Genomic DNA, 19,321 nt, shown 5'->3' on the forward strand with positions numbered 1-19,321 from the left:
GTACAATTTTTATGACATTGTACGACTAACAATTGTTTCTTTATGATCTGTAAGACAGGTTAGCGAGTCACTGGGCCACCAGTAAGTCAGCTTATTGGCTTTTCCTTACAGTAGTTTCTGTATTGCTGCTTACAGTATAGCATAGCTAGTAAAGTATTTTTTGACACCACGGTGTGGGAACTCTCAGCAGCCGGTGGAATTTGACATGAATTGTAAAATCGAGACACTTCAGCAGTCAGCGACCAGTCTTTAGCATTCTTTTAATATTTTCTCTATCCCTGAACCGATGTTTGTGGGCGGACAACAGGGAAATATGTAAAAGTGGAATGTCCTCTATGCAAACAAAAGTCTACACTTCATGTCTGATGTTGGTGCATATACCACATTGTCATATACTGGGACCTATAATACTCAGATTCATGTGCAATCATACATCAACTCCATGTGCGTGCCTTTACAAAGCCGGTTTATCCATTCACATGTTAATTATTATTTACAGTGTATCTAGATATGTAATTATCTGTATCACATCATCTTTTTATATGTCCATCAGTTCAACAGTCTGAATGTATAATGTTCGGATTAAAAAGGTTTGTCCACATTTGTGGATTTTATATTATTTTTTTACTTAGATGCATGTAGTTTGGGTTAAAAATAATCTGTGCGGTTATGCTTTATTCAAAATTTTGCAGTTTGTTTTTTTAGGCTTTTTGTTTCCATGCATATTCAACTTTGATGTGGTCTTTGGTCATAGATGAATAATAATAATATTTTATTTCTATAGCACCAACATATTCCGCAGCACTTTACAATCTAACGGGGACATGTACAGACAATAAAGACATCACCAAGTAACACATAGTTCATCAGATACAGGAGGAGTGAGGGTCCTGCTCACAAGCTACAATCTATAAGGAGATGGGGGGACACAATAGGTAGAACATACGTGCTGTTACTGTGATCTGTAGTGGATGGGTAACCAGTGCAATGGCTGGCACAGGAAGGAGGCATCGGTGAAGAAGGTTTGTTTAGAGGAGACTGATCTATAGAGAGTGCAGTAGTCCAGATGATAATTAATAAGATCAACAGTAAAAGTTTTTGCAGTTTTAAAGGTGAGAAAAGGTTGGATTCTGGAGATGGTTGAAGATGCCGGCGACATGAATGAGTGAGCGATTGGATATCAGGAAAAAAGGAAAGTTCTTTGTCAAATATAACCCAAAGACATCGAGGGTGCTGCATGGGAGATATGGATCAGAAAAATTCCGAAAAAGACAGATAAAAGAGTCACAAACTCTGTTATAGCAGACTGACTGAAGAATTCTCAGTTAATTCCCTCTGCAGCCAGAAATAGATAGTACAATAGAAAGGCTGTAGAAAGCAAACAATGCAAAATTTGTAATTAAACGCAATAGTAAATATTATGTTTATTAGAGGTGAGCGAATTTGTTCGGGTCCCCGCTTATTTGGCTAGCTATAGCGCTTACTGAATAAGTGCAGAGGGAACCTGGACACATGGAGTGCGCCAGCTGGTCAGCTGTATGTGTCTCGGCTGTTTGACAGTCACGACACATGCATGGAGAGCCCAACAAACAGGCACTGTCAGAACGGCGCTGTTATACTAATTACAATGATACCTTGGTTGATGAAATCCGTCTTATGGTTGTTGTGTAATCTTTAATTTGTAGTTTTGAGTTATTGATATGCTCGTGCTCTTGGGCGGCCTGTGGGGGGGGGTCTTCATGTGGTGCTCTGATTAGGTATTCATGTGTATGGGCTCCTAACAGGTCTCTGATCCCTCACTGACCTGCCCCCTAGTTTACATACTGAATATTATATATTATATATATTGAAAAAAGAAAAATCACATTCAGCAGGTAGACACCAGTGCCGGAGCTGCAGCATGATCACATCTATAATATGCATTTAACTATTTTATTTTCTGATATAAATTTATTCAGAAAAAAAATTCTCTCTCAAAATGACTTCAGCCGCATCTGAGCAGTAGCATATATAGGCGATCTGATAGATGCTGCCAGCGCCATCTTGGTGGAGACAATTTTTTTTTTCTCTAGGAAGATCACGCCGGAGTCTGCGCAGTAGCATCTATCGGATTGTAAGCAGGTTGCGGGAAGCAGTGACAGACAGGAGGCAGGGCAAGGGTTAACAATTTTAACAGTTTTAATTAAACAGGGGGTTAACTCCTCGCAGGGAGATGAATGGTTGAACGAGAGAATAGGCAGTTCAGGTGTAAATAATATGTAGAGTTAATGAGCAAGGTAACGGCAGTCCTTTTGTACACTTATCATGTCAGAAGTTCCTCCGACTGTAGATGCTGCTTGAAAGTCAGTAGCTCCGACAACAGCTGGTGCGGTGCTTGTCCAAGAAGGTCCTGCTGGTAACGGTGGTCTGTCTTCAGGCGGCAGCGGTCGGTGTCCAGTATCTTCCACTGGTCCCCTAGTCCATATACTGATGTGGCCGGAAGAACGTGGGCCACGCCACTGTCTGAGCCCAACGTGGCCCGGCAGATATACCCTGGTGAATCAGGGCGCAGATGGCAGTCCTGCATCCGATCTCCCTCTGACAGCACGCACGCAGTTCTCACTAGCCCGGAACGTTCAACACCTCGCTCCGTGGTGACCAACGGGCACACTGCACGTCTCTTCTCACAGTCTTTGTCAGCCGTGGCGGGGAAGCTTGAGCGCAGGCCTGCGCTATATATTGATGCTCGAGGGCCGGAGTACTCACGTCCCCTTGCTGCGTGCTGTCTCATCCTGCCACGTGTCTCTCTTGGCCACCGGGTCTGTGTGCTGCAGTCTATCGCAGTGCCGGCGGGTTGGGTGCAGATCGCGCTGCCTGCCCTGCTGCTCACACGCTGACGGCGGGGGCCACTCTGCAGATTTGCGTGCTTTCTCCCTCAGCTTCCAACCGGGTTCCTTCTCTACACGCTCCCTCTTCCTGGGTCATGGGGCATGCAGCCTCAGAATTTCCGGACCCGGCTCAATACACGTACTTGCAGCCTGGTCTTCCTCCTTACAGGGTCACCGCAGACGCAGAGAAAAACTTTTTTTTTAAATAAATTTATATCAGCAAATAAAATAATTAAATGCATAGTATAGATGTGATCATGCTTTTCAATGCATATTATATTCAGTATGTAAAATAGGGGCAGGTCAGTAAGGGATCAGTGACCTGTCTGAAGCCATACACATGAATATGTAAGCAGAGCAGCACATTGCTATCATTGTCCTATACATGCAGGAATGTAGACTCATGTCTTAGTTGCTTTAGAATAAAAAGGTAAGGTATGAGGTTTATGGTGGATTCACAGCAGAATATAATACAGACACAGATATTATTCTACAAAATGACATGCAGGATGGTTTTTCTCATTTTTTGGGCCCAGGGTCCTTTTCTGCAATACTTAGTAAAGCTCAATATTCGTCGCTGTGATATTTACATATCTTATGACTTGGATTGCCTAGTGTCCAAATGCGTAATTTATTCATCATATTATTTTATCTTCACTATACCTTAAGGCAAAGGTGTGCAACCTGCGGCTCAGGGCCCAAATACGGCCCACCATGCCATTTTGTGTGGCCCCTCAACCTTCTATACAAAGTAGTTTCTATGTCAGAGGGACGAAGAGTAGGATGGGCAAGCACGAATTCAGCACTGTGTAACCATAGTCATAACCATTTTCCCCATACATCAAGAGACCGGAGAGCCTTGTCCCTTGTTTTGCTCTCCAGAAGGGCAAATCGGAGTTATGGTGATGGCTTCCTATACATGCAGCTGTCGCCATTCCGGTTTATGGGGATTGTGAAATGTAACCCGCTACTACAACTTTAGTCTTCAATGGAGAGAGTTACACTCGTGCAGGGTCTCTTCATCTCTAAAGTACTGATTATTGGGAAGTAGACCCCCAATTTTCCAGGTAAGCGGGATTCTTGGTAGTGAAACCTGTGACAAGGTGCACAATGCCTACAGCGTATGTCGGGACCATTTTTTAGCCTTTATTGTATTGTTGCCATAGTCGACAATTCACCAGATGGAGGCCAAAAGTGTGCCGTTTCAGGCTACGTCTAGTAGGTATGCGACCACATACCATGTCTTTAAAGGGAACCTGACAGGTGATACATCCTGCAAAACCGTAGGCAGCATGTATCAGGCACTGGCTGTATGATCAATGCCAAGTATGTTTGTCTTCAGAATAAAAACATGCTTTTAATAGCCGCCGGAGACCAAGCCGCGTGCGTGACTAGTGACAGGCTGTATAGGAAAGTGTAGCAGACTATACAGATGGTCACTGCAAAGAAACGTCTACCACACAATATATATTTGTTTATAGTGGACAAATACCTCGGCCTCCATCCAGACTGTGCAGACTGTCGGGCGCATACTTCCTGAGAATATATGTGATAGTAGGCACAGACACAGTATGTTTATAGCATATGCTTTCTGATATGCCATAAACCTATCACAAGGTAATACGCTATTAGCTTTTATTGTATCCCATGTAAGGAGTTCAATGTGATAATGTGGCCTTAAGGCCAAAAAAGGTTGTGCTCCCATGTCTTAATGGGATTGTCCACTTTGAGTAAACCCTACGCAGAGAACATATTTGACTCATATAAGAAAATTCCTAGCTGGGGCAAAAATTTGTTTTCTCTCTGTAGGCTCTAAAGTGTCCATTCAGTCCAGTGATTTGATTTGTTATCATGAAATTCTTGACTTTTTCTGCAGTTTTGCCTCATTTTGTGGGAAAGCTTCTCCACTGATAAATATGTCAATACCCCATATCTGGCTGTACAGTAATGCTTACCCACATGGTGAGACTCGGTAGGGATGGAGCGCTACTTGCCTCCTGGTGCACAGATTTTCCTAGAATAGTTTCGGGACTCCATATACAGAGCCCCAAAGTGCAAAAAGCAGAATCCCCCCTCAAGTAACCCAATTTTGAAAATGATATCCCTCTAAGAATTTATCTACAGGTGTACTGACAATTTTGACTCCTTGGGTGTTTACGAGAAACAAGCAGCATTGGACGTTGCCGAGTGAAAATTGCAATTCTGCCATTGTAGTAACCAGTACATTGTAGTACCCACACATTGTGCCCAGCTCATACTTTTGGAGACACGCACCCAAAATTAAGCAGGCTCTCATTGCTACAGAAATGCCAAACATGTGGACACTAAATGTGGTTTAGGCACAGTGGGGCTCAGAAGGGAGGTGGACATTTGGATTTGGGAGCACAGAATTTGCTGGATTTTCTTTTGGGGGCAGAGGAGCCATAGCGCTTTTCCAGAGCCTTTGTGCTACCAGCAATGTGAAAGCCTTTTATATTTCCATTGACAGATGATGGAGCTGAGTGGAGACTTGCTTTTGTGTATTGATTTGAAGCTTTTATTGGGAACATTTTACATAACATTTTGGATCACATTTATCCTGTTCTCCGGATGACTCAGATGAAACACCTGAGGGATCCATTCACTATAATGAGGCTGCAGAGTTACTATAAACTCCATCTGGCCTCTATTCAGTGGTGTCCTTCTTTTCAAAGAAAATTACAGACACCTCCGGATCATAAGTCAGACAGCATCCACAGTGCCTCCATCTGCCTCATTATAGGGAATTTTCAGCCCAGGGTTCCATCTGAATCAAGTATTTCAGAGATTTACACAGAAACCCCGGTGTAAGTGCTCAGCGTAGAGCGCAGGATAAATGTGTGCTGAGCTTTACTGTGATCTTTGAGAGGCAGAATGAACAAATCAACAGTAGGCGAAGAATTGGTTTTATTTATTTTTTACGCTGTTTCCTCATGTGGTATAAGTGATTAAGTGACTTTATTGTTCAGGTTGATGCGATTACAGTGATACCAGATTTATATGGGGTTTTTATGTTTGGCTGCTGTCACACACTAAATTATTTTTTTTTAAAGTTTTTGCAGCACCATTTAGTATTCTAAGAGTTATAATCTTTCTATATTTCTGTTGACAGAGTCATATGTGGGCTATTTTTTGTGGGATGAGCTGACTATTTTATTGGCACCAATTTTGGGCACATGACATTTTTTGATCGCTTTATATTTCTATTCTGATTTTTGAGAGGCAAAGTGAACAAAAACCAGCAATTCAGGTAATGTTTTTTTGAGGGTTTTTTTTAGTTTCATTAATTTTTATTTTGAAACTTTATAGATCAATATTTTCTCCCATGCAAGGGAGCATATACTAACATTTTAACAAACATTCAGTAAACATCAAATAGTATAAGGGGAGACAGGACATAGACAAGGGTAGGGAACGACACAAGGAATCTATTTATACAAGATCCAATAGTCTACTATGGTATAATCAGTAATTAACCTAGGGCGTTCAAAACATTTATGCAACCCACAATTTTAGTATCATATATAAATCCCGACACAAGCCGCCATCAGTTCTCAAATAGCTATGGAGAGAGCCGCAGTGCCTGGTCCAGTCGAGTATCTGAATGAAGTTTAATCAAAGAATGCCAAACCTTGAAGAAAGAATCCCACGTGTCTGTTCTAGTCGCTTCTATTCTTTCATATAACATAATGTCATTCAACTTTTCCTTTACCATAAATATTGTGAGGGCGATTTCCACCTCTCCGCGATGTGGATTTTAGTGGCCATACATAAGTAGTTTACTAGTTTATGGAGGTGAAGTACCCCAGAGGCCGTGGGATACTCGGCACCGATCTGGTCGTCTTAACAGTTTGTGTCACAGTGGCAGTGACCCGGTCCGTGGCTCGAGGCGGTCATGTAAAATGGCAGGATTGATAAGGGATAAAGTTTATGTAGTGATTCGTGACGCCAGTTGGAGTATTCGACTGTAGTATAGCCGGCACTGCAGATGATCCCTGGGGGAGTAGATGGTGATGGCAAAGCAGATGTTTAACCCTCTCCAACCAGTGCTGACCCTCAGAGATTGTGATGGAAGTAGAAGACACGGAGTAATAAGGCAGGAGAAAAGAAAGGTCACTTTATCATTTACTGTAGTTCATGTGCAGTTCAGAGGAGATATTACAACTCTCACCAGGTTACAGTCTGCTTTGCAAAATGGGAGTTATCCTTCCCTCTGCTGTGACTCGGTGTAAACTTTCTGCTATACTAATCCCTTCAGGGACCAAGGCTACCTGGAGTTTGGAACTTCCAGTATAGCCACTACTCACTGTGTTTTCCTCCTCTGGCAACTTGCAGCTTGGATCCTGTGTGAAGCTCAAGTTCCTTCTTGCACATTCCTTCACTGATCCTAGTTTGCTGCAGTCTTCCCGGGGAAAACACTCTGCTGTTGGTTGTATAAACCCTCATAGTCTCTCAGCTTACCACCCTGCTCTAAAGCATGGATGGCCAAGGGGCTGACTCCCTGATTCTTCTTAGCTTTACTCCTGGAGGGAGCACATGTCATGGCTTCCAGGAGAGTTCTCCATCTTCTCCTTCACCTTCTTCTTCACTGAAAACAACAATTCGACTCCTCCCCCTCCCAGTTAGGGTATGTCTGCAAAGCTCTAAGCTTCAGACAAGTAAGGGAGTGAGATAAATTGTGTGTGTGTTGTGGTCTCTAGCAGAGAAAGCATAACTCCCATTGCTTACAAAACACATACAAAACAGTACATGTTTAACCCTTTTGTGGCGGTAAAGACGTAGGGTGCCACAGAAGGTCTGGTTCCCAGTAAAAGGGTAGAAAATTCCAGCTCAACTGGTCCACCATACATCTGTGCTATCAGACACTTCACCTTCCTCCAAAACCCAGAAACCACTGTACAAGACCACAAGATGATATGACCAGATATTTTGCAACCTCTAAACAATCACCCCAGATATTAGGAAAAATGCTGTGGATTTTTTCAAGTACATAGTAGACTCTATGTAAAACTTTCAGGGAGGTCTCTACAAGGGAAGGCTGGTGACTACCATTTGATAGGGTGTCGCAGTTACAATACCATTCGTCAGTCGACTCTTCAAACCCCAGATCTTCCTCCCATTGCAACATGTACTTTAATTTTTTTTATCATCTTGTGGAGAGTTTGTGGCAGAGTAGATCAATGAGATCGTTCCTCTACCCAAAGGGTCGTTTCGACATTTTTTTAGGTTTTTTTTTATTCCATTCACCTTGTGGTAGAAGTAGTAAGGCAGCTTTATTCTTCTGTTCAGTACTATTACCACATTTATATCATGTTTTGACACATTTACACAATAAAAGCATTTAAAAAAAATAATAATAATTGTTTTTACATTGCTATATTCTGAGAGCTATAACTTTTACATGTCTCCGCTGTCGGAGCTGTATGGTGACTTGTTTTTGCAAGGCAAGATGGTGTTTTCAGATATACCAATTTCATTTACATTGGTCTTTTTTATTGCTTTTTATTCCACTTTTAGTTTGGTGGTATGATGAAAAAGCATATTTTTTTTGCCATGCTTTTTGTTTATTTGTTTTTACGGTGTTCACTAAAGGGGTTAGTTATTGTGACAGTTTTATGGGTTGGGTTGTTCCAAATGCGGTGATACCAAATACAGCAGTTACAGAAAGTATTCACACCCCTTTACATTTTTCACTCTTTGCTTCATTGTAGCCATTTGGTAAATTCATAAAAATTCATTTTTTTTTCCATTGATGTACACTCTGTACCACATCTTGATTGAAAAAAACAGAAATGTAGAAATTTTTGCAAATTTATTAGAAAAGGAAAACTGAAATATCACATGGTCATAAGTATTCAGACCCTTTGCTCAGACACTCATATTTAAGTCGCATGCTGTCAATTTCCTTGTGATCCTTCTTGAGATGGTTCTACTCCTTCATTGGAGTCCAGCTGTGCTTAATTAAACTGACTGGACTTGATTTGCAAAGGCTCACACCTGTCTATATAAGACCTCACAGTGCATGTCAGACCAAATGAGAATCATGAGGTTAAAGGAACTGGCCAAGGAGCTCAGAGACAGAATTGTGGCAATACACAGATCTGGCCAAGGTTACAAAAGAATTTCTGCAGTACTCAAGGTTCCTAAGAGCACAGTGGCCTCCATAACCCTTAAATGGAAGAAGTCTGGGACCACCAGAAGTCTTCCTAGACCTGGCCGTCCAGCCAAATTGAGCAATCGTGGGAGAAGAGCCTTGGTGAGAGAGGTAAATAAAGAAGAACCCCAAGATCACTGTGGCTGAGATCCAAAAAACCACATAGAGTTTGCTAAAAAGCACATTAAGGACTCCCAGACTATGAGAAATAAGATTCTCTGGTCTGATGAGACGAAGATAGAACTTTTAGGTGATAATTCTAAGTGGTATGTGTGGAGAAACCCAGGTGTATTGGGCACTGCTCATCACCGGCCCAATACAATCCCAACAGTGAATCATGGTGGTGGCAGGATCATGCTATGGGGGTGTATTTCAGATGCAGGCACACGACAACTGGTTGCAATGGAAGGAAACATGAATGCGGCCAAGTACAGAGATATCCTGAATGAAAACCTCTTCCAGAGTGCTCTGGACCTCAGACTTGACCAAAGGTTCACCTTCCAACAAGACAATGACCCTAAGCACACAGCTAAAATAACAAAGGATTAGCTTCAGAACAACTCTGTGACCATTCTTGACTGGCCCAGCCAGAGCCCTGACCTAAACCCAACTGAGCATCCCTGGAGAGACCTGAAAATGGCTGTCCACCAACGTTCACCACCCAACCTGACGGAACTGGAGAGGATCTGCAAGAAAGAATGGCAGAGGATCCCCACATCCAGGTGTGAAAAACTTGTTTCATCATCCCCAAGAAGACTTATGGCTGTACTAGCTCAAAAGGGTGACCATGTGACATTTCAGTTTTTCTTTTTTAATAAATTTGCAAAAATTTCTACATTTCTGGTTATTTTTAGTCAAGATGGGGTGCAGAGTGTTACATTAATGAGAAAAAGTATGAACTTTTTTGAACTTACCAAATGACTGCAATGAAATAGAGTGAAAAATGTAAAGGGGTCTGAATACTTTGCATACCCACTATATGTCCACTTTTTTTGTTTGTTTTTGTTTTTACATAAATATACATATTTATGGGTATAATATTTTTATTGTGATATTTTTTAGAATTTTTTAACACTTTATTTCACTTTTTTTTTTTTATTTAGCCCCTCTATGGAACTTTAACTTTTTTTTTTTTTTTTTACTCTCACCACTGGTATAATGAATTGCAATGTCCCATCACAGTAATGCATTATACCTGTGAGTGCTGCATTAACAGATCGCGTTTTAGACCATGCTGCTGGCATGGTCTAAACAGGCCACTGTAGCTGGCATACTCAGAGGTCATCACTTGACCTTGGGTTGCCATAGCAATGATCAGACCCTCGTGACGATGACGCGAGGGCACCAATCAGACCGGAGAGGGAGTCTCCTCCTTCTCCCTGCCTTCTATATGCTGCTATCGTTATTGATCACAGAATTTAGGGGTTAAAAACAACGTTGGCACCGCTCATGATAGTGACAGCCAGGCCTCGGCTATTACTTAAGCCAACTCACAGGTGGTGCTCACCCGAGGGTCATTCCTGTGGACACACAATCACCAGGACATATCGGTATGTCTACTTGCGAGAATGCATTGCAAAATAGAACGTAGCGGTACACCCTTTGTTGGGAAGGGGTTAAAAAACAAAAGTGTAAATTGTATGATGTAGCCAAGTAGGAGAGGCATTGCTAACATCTGACCACAAACATATGTCTTTTCTTTGAGAAGTAGTAAGTTGCATAGAGCTATTTCCTCACTGTAGGCCGCCCAGTTGTGGGTATCATCTTTGCAGCTTCATTTTGCCCAATTTCCTGTTTTTGCTCTCCTTTACTCTATTTTTTTCTCCACTTTGTGCTATCATGTGAGGCCTGACGGTTAGATATGCAGTTTGACTGTTAGTGACCTTTTGGGTTTTGTGGTATTTCCAAAGTGAAACAAATTTAGTTTCATGGAATTGTGAAGTGCTTTTTGTCTTGGCTCTTAAACGATAACACACTTGGGTAGTTTAGACCAGTTCTCCGACTATGGATGAGCTTATGCTGCTTAAAGAGGCATTCCCATTATTTTTTACTTTTCTAAACTAGTGCAAATGTTAGTGTAGTGTCAGTGTGTTAATCTACTCACACATTGCCGGTATTCAGTGACATTCTGCTCATCTTCAGAGTCATATGATGACGATTCAGACTCTCTGGGTCACGTTGCGCTCTATGTGTGACCCAAAAGTGGATTTTGCAATGTAAGTCTATGGAGAGTGAGAGCAAGGCTTCATAGTCTGATATTGTAAAAGAGATTTCCGGCTCGCACATAGATCCCACTGCGATCCGGAGAGTCTAAATCGCCATCACGTGACTCAGAAGATTTGTTTTCTTATTTCTCATCTGTTTGCAATCCGTTGTTAGACAGCAGCAGTTATTTTAAATTTACAAGACTAAGCACAGTTTCTGATGTTAATGAATTCCAATGAATGTAAAAATTGGATTTTTTTAGCACACCATTAATTTTAAAGTCTTGAATCTCATTTGACATATTAAAGTAACCAGCGGATTTTGTCCATGAAAAAAATGGCTCATCTGCACTGTCCCACTGAATAATATTTATCTGAGTGGTGTCAATTTGCTTTCCGTTTTACAGTTCTGTGACCGAAAATATCATCATGTGGACTTGGCCTTACAGATAGGGATAACTGCATAATTTCCGTATCTAGGGATGGATAATGCTATCATTCCAACTACATCACTGTTACACATAGCAGGCTCAGACGGGAAACCACAGATAGCCAGAAGAGGTCCTGATGAACATGGATTGGAGCTGTGCACAGACAACTGATAGTCACTAGGAAGTCTTAGAGTAATACAGCTGTGTGTCCTGGGAGGCCTTATAAATGCTCAGGAAATACAACACATGGATCACGCCCGGCTACTAGCAAAGCCCAAAGTGCAGCCCAAGAAAATCCAACGGACTAAGGCATGTGCGTAACAATCCCGTCATCCAAATTCCATTCTATCCCCAAAAGATATGACCCTCCACCAGTCTTTTGGAAACATTTTGATATTTCTAAAACAGGTGGTTGAGTATTTGTAAAGACAGTGTAAATTATATAGATGCTCTTGTTCATATGAAATTAATAAGTATGTGGTATATTTCTAAGTAGGATTGAACCCCAAGGGGATTGGATAGCAGGATCGTAGTAAAAATAAATGGTCAGGAAACAAGCTAATTTAGCAATAAGTGATCAGTATTTCCTGACTCTGGTGACAAGCGACCAATCTCCCAGTGATCACTAAACATTAATGATGTATATTGTTTTGCGCAAGATCTAATCCGTTCCACTAAATCTTAAATCTCCTCTGTTACAGCTTAGCTACAAGTGTAACTTCCACTTTAATTAAACGCTCTTCAAATTGAAACACTTTTGTTTCCTGAGAAGTCAAAAAAAGGGGATGCTTTCTCCTATCCTAAAACCCACCTGGTGTCTTCTGACCACTTCCTCTACAATCAGCTGCATTTTTAACAAGACCCTTAAGCCGAGGGCAACAATACTGCTTTTTTTTGTATTTTAGAAAAGCTTCAAAGCTTACACGTGTACATTGGACCCTTTCCATGAATGCTATTAGTTCTGAAAGCTTATTTAATTTTGTCAAAGGGTGAATCTGAATTTCCTGAGAACATCTGTGCAGATTGTGTATTGTGCAAGTGTATTCACTCTAGAGATATAGCAGAAAAATGATGGCTACCCTGACCTTATCTGAACCTGAAATCGCACATATGACTGTGCGAAGAACCATCAAAGCATCACAATTGTAAACTTGATTATCATCCAAACAGATTGAGCAGAAGATTTTAATAAAAAAAAAAATTCAAATGTACCCTTTGATTTCCCCATCCACAAATTTGGGGATTGTTAGGCAGCTCATCTACACAGTAGATACTGATTAAATCAGCCAGATTCTCCATCGGTTATGTTTGCATATGAAAAATGATGAATTTCTGTGGCCAAAAAGGCTTATTTTTCTAAGATATATAAGACCCAGATAGTTTAATAAAAATGGGTCATTGCTAAAAACTGCTTTTCCCAAGTGTCTGCAGGTAGCACTGTATTGTCGGTCACAATCGGTGGAAAGCCGGTTGCTATAGAAGTGATATTTCTTGTGTTGTGGGACTGCCGTCTAGGGCCTCTAATATCATCTACGGTATTTCCAGAAATGTCTTTATTAGGTGCTGCATAATTTGTTTCATGGTTAAAAGTATAGATGGTTTGTAATGTTATTGTGTGGCCTCTTTTTTAAGTAACTGACTTCTCCGTGGTCTTTTTGTTCACAGTGGCTCATTACAGCTCTATCCAGTTTCCTTTTTTTGTCAGTAAGTCACAAAAGTTTCACATAAGCCAAATGCATTAAAGTGTCTTCTTGGGTTTTCTTTTTGCCTAAAATGGAGAACATAGATGTGTAAGGAATAGTGTCCTGATGTGAACAATGCCTAAAGTTTCTCCTGCACATCAGTTCTGCAGTACAGCAGAAAAGAACGGATGGAGGCTGATTATATTATGTGAACATTAAAAAGGAGCAAATAAGATTGTACAATTTCATTTGTATTCTTTGGAATGACCCCCCCAATGAAAACTAAAAACAGAAAATTTTTTAAGTGGGTCAGTCCATATGCATTTTTCGTGAATATGGGCATATTAGAGGGCGCCCCAATCGAGAACCTCCTATTTGCCACTAGAGATGAGCGAATTTGTTCGGATTCGGTTCCGAATACAATTGGAATCGAATATTGTTTTTGCAACATTCGTAGAACACAGCCGAACGTCAGTAGAGTCAGTGGGAGTAGAAATTACCTAATATGTTCGGAACCGAACATAAGACATACATTCCGCCCGAATAGTGTTCGAATATGTCCCGAATATGTCAAAATCAGATTCGGGGACGAAATCTGAACAGATTCGCTCATCTCTATAAGCCACCTGTTCTAACAATTGAATTTCAGACTGCACTACCCTAGATGTTAACAAATTTAGCAGTAGTGGACCAAGAATGTGTTATCCACCATAGAAATATGTACCATAAATATCTCTGATTGCATCTACAACTTAAATATAAATATGCCAGTCTTTCTTGATCTCAACCATACAGTTGTAATATGGGGTTTATCTAGTGATTCCTTTAAAGAGGACCTTTCAATGGATTTTATTATTCAAAATTGTATTTAAAATTTAATTAAAGTAATAATAATAATAATTTTTATTTATATAGCGCCAACATATTCCTCAGCACTTTACAATTAAGCGGGGACATGTACAGACAATAAATTCAATACAAGTTAAGACAATTTAAACAGTGACATTAGGAGTGAGGTCCCTGCTTGCAAGCTTACAATCTACAAGGAAATGGGAGGACACAGAAGGTGAAAAGTGCTTGTTATCTCTGGTCTGGCAATTATAATAAATAGGGATTTTCAAATAAAACTGCATGATCCGGTCATCAGCCTGTGTGTTTAAGTGCACTAGTCAAGTATCAAGTGCAGTTATCGTGTGCATGGAGGGTGTGGAGGCAGATGAATAGTAGGGTGCAGATTCAGAATAATATTTGGAAGGAGGGAGCAGGGCAAAGTTAGTTTACTGAGTAGTTGATGTGGTAGGCTTGTTTGAAGAGATGGGTTTTCAAAGCGCGATTGAATTTGTCGGGGCTAGATATCAGTCTGATCGTCTGGGGAAGTGCATTCCAGAGAGCTGGCGCAGCACGAGAGAAGTCTTTTAGACGGAGGTGCGAGGTTCGGATTACGGGGGATGCTAGTCTTAGGTCATTTGTAGAACGGAGGGCTTGTGTAGGGCGATAGACAGATGAAAGAGGAGATATAAGGCGGTGCAGAACTGTGGAGAGCTTTGTGAGTGAGAGAGATGAGTTTATACTGGACCATGTAGCGAATAGGTATCCAGTGTAATGACTGGCACAAGATGGAGGCATTAGTGAAGCGGCTGGACAGAAATATGACCCTGGCTGCTGTATTCAAGATGGATTGGAGAGGAGAAAGTTTGGTAAGAAGGAGACCGATCAGAAGAGAGTTGCAGTAGTCCAGACGAGAATGAATAAGAGCAACAGTAAGAGTCTTAGCAGTTTCAAAGGTGAGAAAAGGTCGGACTCTGGAGATGTTTTTAAGATGCAGGTAATAAGAGCGAGTGAGTGATCAGATATAGGGAGTAAAGGAAAGTTTGGTGTCAAATATGACCCCAAGACAGCGGGCATGCTGCTTGGGAGTTATGGTTGAACCCTCCAGGGTTATTTCGATGTTAGGTAGAAGTAAGGTTAGTAGAGGGGAGAAACACAAGAAGTTCAGTTTTGGAGAGATTTAGTTTCAGATAGAGGGAGGACATGATGTTAGAGACAGCAGACAGACAATCCTTTGCATTTTGAATTAGGGTAGGGTGATATCAGGGGAAGAAGTGTATAATTGGGTGTCATCAGCATAGAGATGATATTGGAACCCAAATCTGCTGATTGTTTGTCCAATAGGGGCAGTGTATAGAGAGAAGAGGAGGGGGCCTAGGACTGAGCCCTGCGGGGCCCCGATAGTAAGGGGATGAGGAGAGGAAAAGGAGCCGGCAAAAGATACAGTGAAGAAGCAGTCAGAGAGGTAGGAGGAGAACCAGGAGAGGGCTGTGTCCTTGAGGCCTATAGAGCAGAGCATAATGAGGAGGAGCTGGTGATCCCCAGTGTCAAATACGGCAGAGAGATCCAGTAGAATCAGCAGGGAGCAATGACCTTTCAATTTAGCTGTTATTAGATCATTAGAGACTTTAGTGAGAGCAGTTCCAGTGGAGTGTAAATAGCGAAAACCAGATTGTAAGGGGTCGAGAAGAGAGTTTTCCGAGAGATAGCGGATTAGACTGGAGTGGACGAAGCATTCCAGGAGTTTAGAGATGAAGGAAAGGTTAGAGAAATGTCTGTAGTTAGCAGTGCAGTTCTAGTCCAGGGATGGCTTTTTAAGTAAAGGGGTTATGATGGCATGTTTAAATGAGGAGGGAAATATACCTGAAGAAAGAGAGAGGTTATTTTTTAGTCAGGTGAGTGGTGACCACTGGTGAGAGAGACTGCAGGAGATGTGAAGGAATGGGGTCACTGTTGCAGGTTGTAGTCCGAGCAGAAGCGAGGAGCTTGGAAACTTCTTCTTCTGAAACAGGCTCAAAGATGTCTAGTGAGCTTGAAGTGCGGCAGGGAAGGGGATCCTGGCACTGAGGAGATTGGGCTGAGATATCCTGATGGATGTGGTTGATTTTTTCTAGGAAATAAGTGGCCAGATCCTCACTGCTGAGGTTGCTGATGGGGTCCTGTACTTTAGGTTTCAGGAGGGAGTTTAAGGTTCCAAAAAGTCGTTTTGGGTTGTTGGATAGTGAGGTGATGAGGTGGTGAAGTACGATTGTTTGGCCAGATGAAGGGCAGAGTTATAGGTTTTGAGCATAGTGGATGAAGTCTTCTGCTAAGAGAGATTTTCTCCACTGCCACTCTGCACACCTTGAGCAGTGCTGAAGAAAGCGTGTTTGCATTGTGTGCCAGGGCTGCAGTTGTCTGTTTTGGGTCTTTCTGCGTGTAGAAGGTGCTGCTTCATCTATGGCATTCTTCAGTGTATTATTGAAGTGTGACAATGCTAAGTCTGGACAGGAGAGGGAGGAGATGGGGGCTAAATATGTGTGGAAATTGTCCATAAGCTGCTGGGTATTAATGGTACGTGTATTCCAATAAGTGTGGTAAGTGGGGGTGTCCCGGGTGAGGAGACAATTCTTGACAGAGAAGGAAAGAAGGTTGTGGTCCGAGAGCGGGAGAGGGGAGTTAGTAAAGTCGTGCAGCGAGCCGGGACGGGAGAAAACCAGGTCTAGAGTATTCCCGTCCTCATGTGTAAAAGAATTAGTAAACATTCAGAGGCCGAATAAAGAAGTTAGAGAAAGAAGATGAGAGGCAGATTGGGAGAGGGGATCATTGATGGGCATGTTAAAGTCTCCCTTGATGAGGGTGGGGATGTCACAGGATAGAAAGTGAGTAAGCTAGGTGACGAAGTGGTCTAGAAACTGGCGGGAGGAGCCTGGAGGGCGATAAACAACCGCCACTCGTAAGGAGAAGGGCTTAAAGAGTCTGACAGCGTGGACTTCAAAGGAAGGAAATGTAAGTGAGGGAACCGGGGGGATGACCTGGAAAGCACATTGTGATGAAAGGAGCAAACCAACACCTCCACCCTGTCTGTTGTCAGGTCTGGCGGTATATGAAAATTTCATCCCACCAAACGAGAGAGTGGCAGCAGCGGTGGTGTATGAATGCTGGATCCAGGTTTCTGTAATAGCCAGAAGGTTAAGGGAATTAGAGAGTAGCACATTCATCAACATTTTTATCCTCTTATTATGTTTCAATCATAGTATTATATAGCACTGTGTACTTACAATTGCTCATTTTGGCTTTCTTACGGTAATTGTTCTCTTTTCTATTCTCTATGTAGAAACAGAAAGGGTCTTCTCCTTGCATGAGTCATTCCCCTCTTCAACTCCTGACCCAACTGCTGCATCCTCCCGGTTCCACTAATTCTGAAAGTTTTTCTTTTTCTGTGCCCCTCCATTCTAAACTTATACCCCCTGGTAGTAAAGATGCCAATTTTCCTTTCAACCAATTGGACACCTACCACAGAACTTCTCGGTAGGCATTTGCTTTTTCGACTCTATGACTGGTATACAGCCAGTTACTTGAAGGAAAAATTTGCATCTTTATTACCAGGGGGTATAACTTTGGAACAGAGGGGCAGAGAGAAAAAATAAAAATGTAATCAGTGTAAGGCTGGGGTTAAAAAAAATCTGTCGTATTTTCATCCTGGAAAGTTTTTTTCTCATTCACCATCCGTGTGCAATCCGTTATTTCATTCAGCAGTTATTAATCTTTTACAGAACTATTTATACTTTCCTATGTTACATAATTACAATGCATCCGTAAAATTCAGATGTCACTTCTGTATGCCATCAGATTTTTTTCTTGCTCCCATCCAATTTTCAACTGAAAACCTCATGCCGAATACAGCTGAGAAAAAAAAACGCTGATCTGCACGGCCTCATTGAGTAACATTAGTGCAAGGGCAATTCCTTTTTTTTAGCAGATTGTACTTGTCCGAGTTATACGAGGCCTTATAGAGGCTATTGCAGTAGGTGCTTCAGCGAAAGCTAAACCAAAGACCATGGTATGTACCTATGGTATTAATTACTTTGGTTGTCCCTCTTTTATTACATCCACATTAAATAGGTTTTTGATACAAGGAATCATTAGCTACTCCGTAGGCCTGCACTTGAGTAAATCATCTCTAGTGGATGAAGTCATCATAAATATCTTTACATGAAATATACAGTATAAACATCGGAGCCTCTTTATTGTCTACGTCTTCTGCATGATACTGTACAGAAGCCGTAATTGGTGACATGTCTATTCTCTCTGAGAGGGCCTGCTTCATGTTTGTCTGCTCATAATGAAGTTTATACCCGTCCTATCATACCTTGCATTTCAGCCGCAGTACTTGTGGTTTTTGCTTATTTACCTGGTTACTTATTAATTTCCACTTCTCTTTTTTTCACACAATATTTCTGGGAAATCTTTTTTTTTTTGTTCCTCTTAGTGTTTTACGGATTGATTTCTATTTTGGGCACGGTCTTTTACTGTCATTTTATTGTCAGTTATTTCTATGCGTTCGTGGGAATTGTTCGTGTTAACAAGTTCCCCATGGAAATATGTTTCCAATTGTTCAGTAACAGTGTTTGTGTGAATTTGCTTCCAGTGGATTTGGAGGTTTCTGGTTTAGATCAGCCAATGTTAAAATATTAATCCAAGATCTAAGGCTTCAATTTACTGTCGACTGACTGTATAGAGAGTATGTAACCGCTGTATACTGTATATTGAGGAACCACTTCTAGAGAAATGTTTGTTGTTTTCATTTTCTTTTTGCTTTATTTTAACAATATTTGAGCAAAAAGATTTGCCAGACCCTGATCAACATCCCACCATGTCCGTAATCCATAGCTTTTGGATCAGAGCACTGCGATCCTACTCCTATCTGCCAGCATTCCCAACAACTCTTCTAAATAGTAGGCTGTGAGTGATGTTATTGTTGTGGCATGACACACAAATGGCATTGCCCCGGGCCTTCTGCTCAGAAAAGGCACCTAAGATGCCAGCAGGTAGGAGGAGGTTTGCACCGCTCTAGTCCAGTAGCCACAGGCAAGCTACTGACATGGCCACTGGATCAGACCTCTGCTAACTTCCTTCTACCTGCTGGCAACTGTGA

At 41.6% G+C, this 19,321-nt stretch overlaps 1 protein-coding gene across 1 annotated transcript in view; it reads left to right on the forward strand.

Moving 5' to 3' along the window:
* The window catches only part of GAB3 (GRB2 associated binding protein 3), a 192,897-nt gene that overhangs the window by 101,066 nt on the left and 72,510 nt on the right, over window positions 1-19,321 (forward strand). The window lies entirely within an intron of this gene.

This window comes from Dendrobates tinctorius, unplaced genomic scaffold (genome assembly GCF_039654945.1).
Source record: "Dendrobates tinctorius isolate UK_male_01 unplaced genomic scaffold, ASM3965494v1 ptg000154l, whole genome shotgun sequence".
NCBI classification, from domain to species: Eukaryota; Metazoa; Chordata; class Amphibia; order Anura; family Dendrobatidae; genus Dendrobates; species Dendrobates tinctorius.